The sequence below is a fragment of the Pan paniscus genome, chromosome 5 (assembly GCF_029289425.2).
Source record: "Pan paniscus chromosome 5, NHGRI_mPanPan1-v2.0_pri, whole genome shotgun sequence".
Classification (NCBI taxonomy): Eukaryota; Metazoa; Chordata; class Mammalia; order Primates; family Hominidae; genus Pan; species Pan paniscus.
In genome coordinates this window covers 108,119,865-108,125,812 of record NC_073254.2, presented here as the reverse complement: position 1 = coordinate 108,125,812, position 5,948 = coordinate 108,119,865, and positions in this window count along the sequence as shown.

Below are 5,948 nucleotides of genomic sequence, written 5' to 3'. Positions count from 1 at the left end.
TTTTACTGCCTTAATAAGACCCGCAGAGAGGTAGGGCCTTTCTAGGCAGCTACATTAGAGTTTTATGTAAATGGAATCATACAGTGTATATTCTTTTGTGTCTGGCTTCCTTCAGTCAGCAACACTGAGATTCATGTATGTTATCATGTGTGTTAACAGTTCATCCCTTTATATTGCTGTGTAGTGTTTCATTGTGTGGATAATATCACAATTTGTTTTTCCATTCAACTTTTGCTGTACTTTTGGGAGATGTTTCCAATATGGGGCTCGCAATGTTTAGACTGTTGACATCTAACCAAGAATATTGATTGGTTTCTATAAACTAAGAATATTGGTTGATAATTATCTTGTAATCTCTTTGTCTAGTTTTGGTATCACTGCAATGCCGGCCTCATAGAATGAGTCATGGAATAGTCTCTCCTCTGCAATTTTTTGGACAAGTTTGTGTGGAATTGGCCTTATGCTTCTTTAAATGTTTGGTATAATTCACCTAAGAATTATTGTCACGAATTTTTCTTTATGGGAAGATTTTTACCTACAAATTCTATTGCTTTAATATACCTAAGGCTGTTCAGGTTATCTGTTTCTTCTAGAGTGAGCTTTGGTAGTTTGTGCCTTCCACGGAATTTGTCCATTTCATCTAAATTACAAAATGTATAGCGATAACAGTGTTCATAATATTTTCTTATTATCCACTTAATATCTGTAGAAACTATAGTGATGTTATCTCCCTCATGTTTGATGTTGGTAACCTACGCTTTCTCTCTTAGCCTGGCTAAAGGTTTAGGAAGTTTATTGATATACTCTCAAAGAACTGACTTTTGGTTTCAATTACTTTATTGTTTTTATGTTTTCTAGCTTATTGATTTCTGCTTTAATTTTTATTCCCTTTTCTCTGCCTACTTTAGTTTTAATTTGCTCTTCTTTCTCTAATTCCTTACAATGGAAGATGAGGTTGTTGATTTGAGATTTTTCTTATTTTTTAAACATAGGCATTAAGTTATACATTTCTTCCTGAGTCCTATTTTAACATTAGCCCACAGTTTCTGATATGCTGTGATTTCATTTTCATTCAATTGGAAATATTTTTTAATTTTCATTTTGATTTTTTTGACCCATAGGTTATTTAGAAAAGTGGCATTTAGTTTCCAAATATTTTTTAATTTTCCAGATAATTAAATGTCTGCTTTAATTGTGTTATGGTCATAGAATATACTTTGTAAGACTTGAATCCTTTTAAATTTGTTGAGATTAGTATTATGGCCTAGAATATAATCTATATCGGTAGATGTTCCATGTGCACTTGAAAAGAATGTGTATTCTGCTCTTGTTGGGTGGAGTGTTCTATAAATGCCAGTTAGGTCAAGTTAATTGATAGTGTTGTCAAGTCAACTATACCGTTGCTGATTTTATGTCACTAGTTCTATCAATTGTTAAAAGAGAGGTATTAAAATCTCTAACTATGTGAATTTTTCTATTGTTTTTTGCAGCTCTATCCATTTTTGCCTCATACATTTTGAAGCTCTATTATTAGGGGCATACATATTTAAGATCTTATGTCCTCATGATTAATGATCTCTTTATCTTATGAAATAATCTTTTTTATCCGTGGTGATATTCTTTTCTTTGAAATATGTGTTTTTATATTAAAATAAGCAATCCAGCTTTGTTTTTTTTAAACTAATGTTAGTATAGTATATATTTTCTTTCCATTTACTTTTTTTTTTTGAGATGGAGTCTTGCTCTGTTGCCCAGGCTGGAGTACAGTGGCATGATCTCAGCTCACTGCAACCTCCGTCTCCTGGGGTCAAGTGATTCTCCTGCCTCAGCCTCCCGAGTAACTGGGATTACAGGTGCCCACCACCATACCCAGCTAATTTTTATATTTTTAGTAGAGACAGAGTTTCACCATGTTGGCCAGGCTGGTCTCGAACTCCTGACCTCAGGCAATCTGCCCACCTCAGCCCCTCAAAGTGCTGGGATTACAGGTGTGAGCCACAGTGCCCAGCCCCCATTTATTTTTAATCTATTGTGGCTTTATATTTAAGTTGTATTTTTGGTAGGCAACATATAGCTACTATGTATTAAATTAAACTTTTTATTTTGAGACAATTGTAGATTTACACACAGTTATATGAAGTAATACAGAGAAGTCCTTTGTGTGCTTTATCTAGTTTCCCTAATAGTAACATCTTGTAAAACTACAATAAAATATCATCCAGGATATTAACATTGATATAGTCAAGACACAAAACATTTGGTTCACCTCAAGGCTCTTCATGTTGCCCTTTTATAGCCACACTCACTCCTCTGCTGCTCTAACACCCTCTTTAGCCACTGGCAACTACCAATCTATTGTCCATTTCTATAATTTTGTCAATTCAAGAATGCTATATAAATGGAATCATAGAGTATACAGGCTTTTGAGATTACTGTTTTTTTATTCCATGTAATTCTCAGGCTAATGTGTGTAGCAATAGTTCGTTCCTTTTTATTGCCAAGTAGTATTCTATGATATGAATGTAGCACAGTTTGTTTAACCATTCACCTATTAGTGGACATCTGGATTGTTTCTGGTTTTTGGCTATTACAAAGTTGCTATAAACATTCATATACAGATTTTGTATGAATATAAATTTTCACTTCTCTGTGATAAATGCTAGGAGCACAGTTACTAGGTTGTATGAAAAGCATATGTTTACCTTTTAAAGAAACTGCTACATTGTTTTGCAAAGTAGCTGAACCATTTTACATTCCTGCAAGCAATGTATGAGTGATCCAGTTTCTCCACATCTTTAACAACTATTTTTTAAATTTTAGCTGTATTGATAAGTATATGATATATATTCCAAATGTTGTACTAGTCCTTTGTCAGACATGTGGTTTGCAAATATTTTCTCCCTGTCCATTGCTAGTTTTCCATCCTCTTAATAGAGTCTTTCACAGGCAAAAAAAATAATAATTTTGATGAAGTCCAATTTATCATCTTTTACTTTGTATGTTTACTTTTGTACTTTTATTTTTGTATGTTTATCTTGTATCCTTTGAACTTGCTACATTCACTTATTAGGTCTAGGTGTTTTTATGCAGATTCCTTGGGATTTTCTACACAATCATGTCATATGCAAATAGGAACAGTTTTAATTCTTACTTTTCCATCTGTATGCATTTTATTTCCTTTTCTTGCCTGACAGCACTGGCTAGAACTTTCAGTACTAGGCTGAATAAGAGCGTTTTGTTCCTGACCTTGGGAGAAAAGCATTTAGTCTTTCACTATGACGTATAATATTAGCTGTGGGTTTTTTGTAGATGCTCAAGATGAGGCAGTTCCCCCGTTCCTATTTTTCTGGGAGTTTTTAAAAATTAATCATTAATGGGTATTGAATTTTGTCAAATGCTGTTTCTACATCAATTGAAACGATCATATAATTTTTTACCTTTAGACTTAATATGATGAATTACATTGATTGATTTTTGAATATTGAACCAGTTTTGCATCCCTGTTAAACTCCACTTGATTATATAGTATAATTCTTTTTTTTACATATTGCTGAATTTGCTAATATATTCTCAAGGATTATAAAATCTATACTCATGAGAGATAATTGGTCTGTAGTTTTGTTTTGTTTTCATTTTTTTGGTTTGTTTTGTACTGTCTGTGTCTTTTTTCAGAATAAAGCTAGCTTCATAGAATGAGTTGAGAAGTACAGTTTTCCTTTAGTTTCAGGAGGCATTGGTTCCAGGACACATTTTCTCTCTCTCTCTCCTCTCTGTCTCTCTGTATTATTTTTTATTGTTTCTTTTTTTAATTTGTTTCAAATATTTTTGATTTGTGATTGGTTTAACCTGCAAATGCATAACCTGCAGATAGGGAGGACCAACTGTATTCCCCCAGTAGAATTTTCCAGTGAAACCATCTGGGCCTGGATATGTCTTTTGGGGGAATTTTTAATTTGATTTTTACAAAATCAATTTCCTAAATGGCTGTAGAGTTATTCAAATTATCTATACCATCTTGGTGAGTTATAGTAGTTTGTCCTTTTTGAGAGATTAGTCCATTTTGTCTAAGTTGCCAATTTTATGGGTGTAGAGTTCTTTGTAGTGTTCCCTTGTTACCTTTTTGATGTCTACAGCATCTGTAGTGATAGCCTCTGTTTCACTGTTAATATTGATAATTTGTGTTTTCTTTTTTTCTTTGTCATTCTTGCTAGAGATTTGTCAGTTTATCTTTTCAAAGAGTGAGGTTTTCATTTTATTAATTTTCTTTATTTTCTGTTTTGAGTTTTACCCCTATCTTTATTGTTTCTTTCCTTCTGCTTGCTTTGAGCTTATTGTTCTCTTCTTTTTCCAGTTCCTTAAGGTGGGAGCTTAGGTTATTCATTTGAGACTATTTTCTTTTCTAATACAAGCATTTAGTGCTATAAATATCCCTCTCAGCACTATGTAAGGTGTGTTTCTCAAATTCTGATATATTTTCATTTTTATTTAGTTCAAAGTATTTTTTAATTCCTTTGAGACTTCTTCTTTGACCCATGGATTATTTATCAGAATGTTATTTAGTTTCCATATGTTTGGAGATTTTCCTGTTATCTCTCTGTTATTGAGTTCTAGTTTGATTCCATTGTGGTCAGAAAACACATTCTGTATGATTTCAATTATTTTAAATGTGTTGAGGTTTGTTTTATGGCCAAGATATGTTCTATCTTAGTATATGTTCCATTGACTCTTGGGAAGAGTCTGTATTCTTCTGTTGTTGAGTGGCATGTACTCTGTCAATTAGATGCTGCTGGTTGATGGTGCTATTAAGTTCTTCTATGTCCTTGCTCATTTTTTGGTTTGGTTGTTCTATCTATTGCTTAGAGATCAGTGTTGAAGTTTCCAGGTATAATTTTAGATTTGCTATTTCTCCTTTCAGTTGTAACAGTTTTTGCTTCACATATTTTGCAACTTAGTTGTTTGGTGCATACACATTTAAGATTGCTATATCTTCTTGGTAGATTAACTTATTTATCATCAGGTAATGTCAGCTCCATGCCTTCAACTCAGAGAGTGTGCCAGGTTCTTCCTGGCTTCACCCTCCCTGCACCACAGCCTGCAAACTCTCTTAAGGCAATATCCTGGGGCAACTGTAAGCCTACCTCATTGTTTCCCATCTCTAAGGGATCACTATACTTCATTGCCTGATGCCCAGTGTCTTGCAAACTGTTGTTTCATAGTTTTTTCTGCTTGCGGGTAGGGCAGACAAAAGAGTGAGTTGCTAGACATAGCGGGGTAAAACCAATTATTCTTATTCCATCTTTGGCATTAGCCAAAATCTCAATGTATGTTCTAATGGTCTTGGATGTGGTGGCTTCCTTCCCTGTCCCCCTATTTCATGAATAAAAATCTAGGAAATTCAGATATTCAGAAAGCTCCAGTTGAATATCATGAAAAAGGAGTTAGTCCAACTTTATATTACAGTTCAATTATGAAGTTAGATCTCTCAAATAAGGCTCTGAAATTTTCTTTAGGGGGCCACATTTTCCAGCTTCTCTGAGCCCCATCATTTCCTACATATCAAATATCACTTTTGATTAGTGACTAGAATTGATTAGTGACTAGAATTTTTCTCTGAATGTTTATCATTACCAGACTAGTACTAGTGGGGAGAGTAGTTTCCTTACCCAAGGATTTAGGGAAGTGGACAGAAGATATCATTACTAGCTATCATTATTATACATCATTTCTAGGCATTAGATGACTTTTCCAACCTTCTGGTGGCTTTTTCCCTAGTAGATCTGGGGACAGGCCTTTATGTAGGTACTGAGTGATACTTAATTCTAAGTACCTTTAAAATAAATGAATCATGTATACTTATAACCTGAACTTTACATTAGTATTCGATTTAATAAAGATGCCTCTGTAAGGAGAGTGTCACAATGGCATTAGTCCCTACCCCTCTGTGAAAC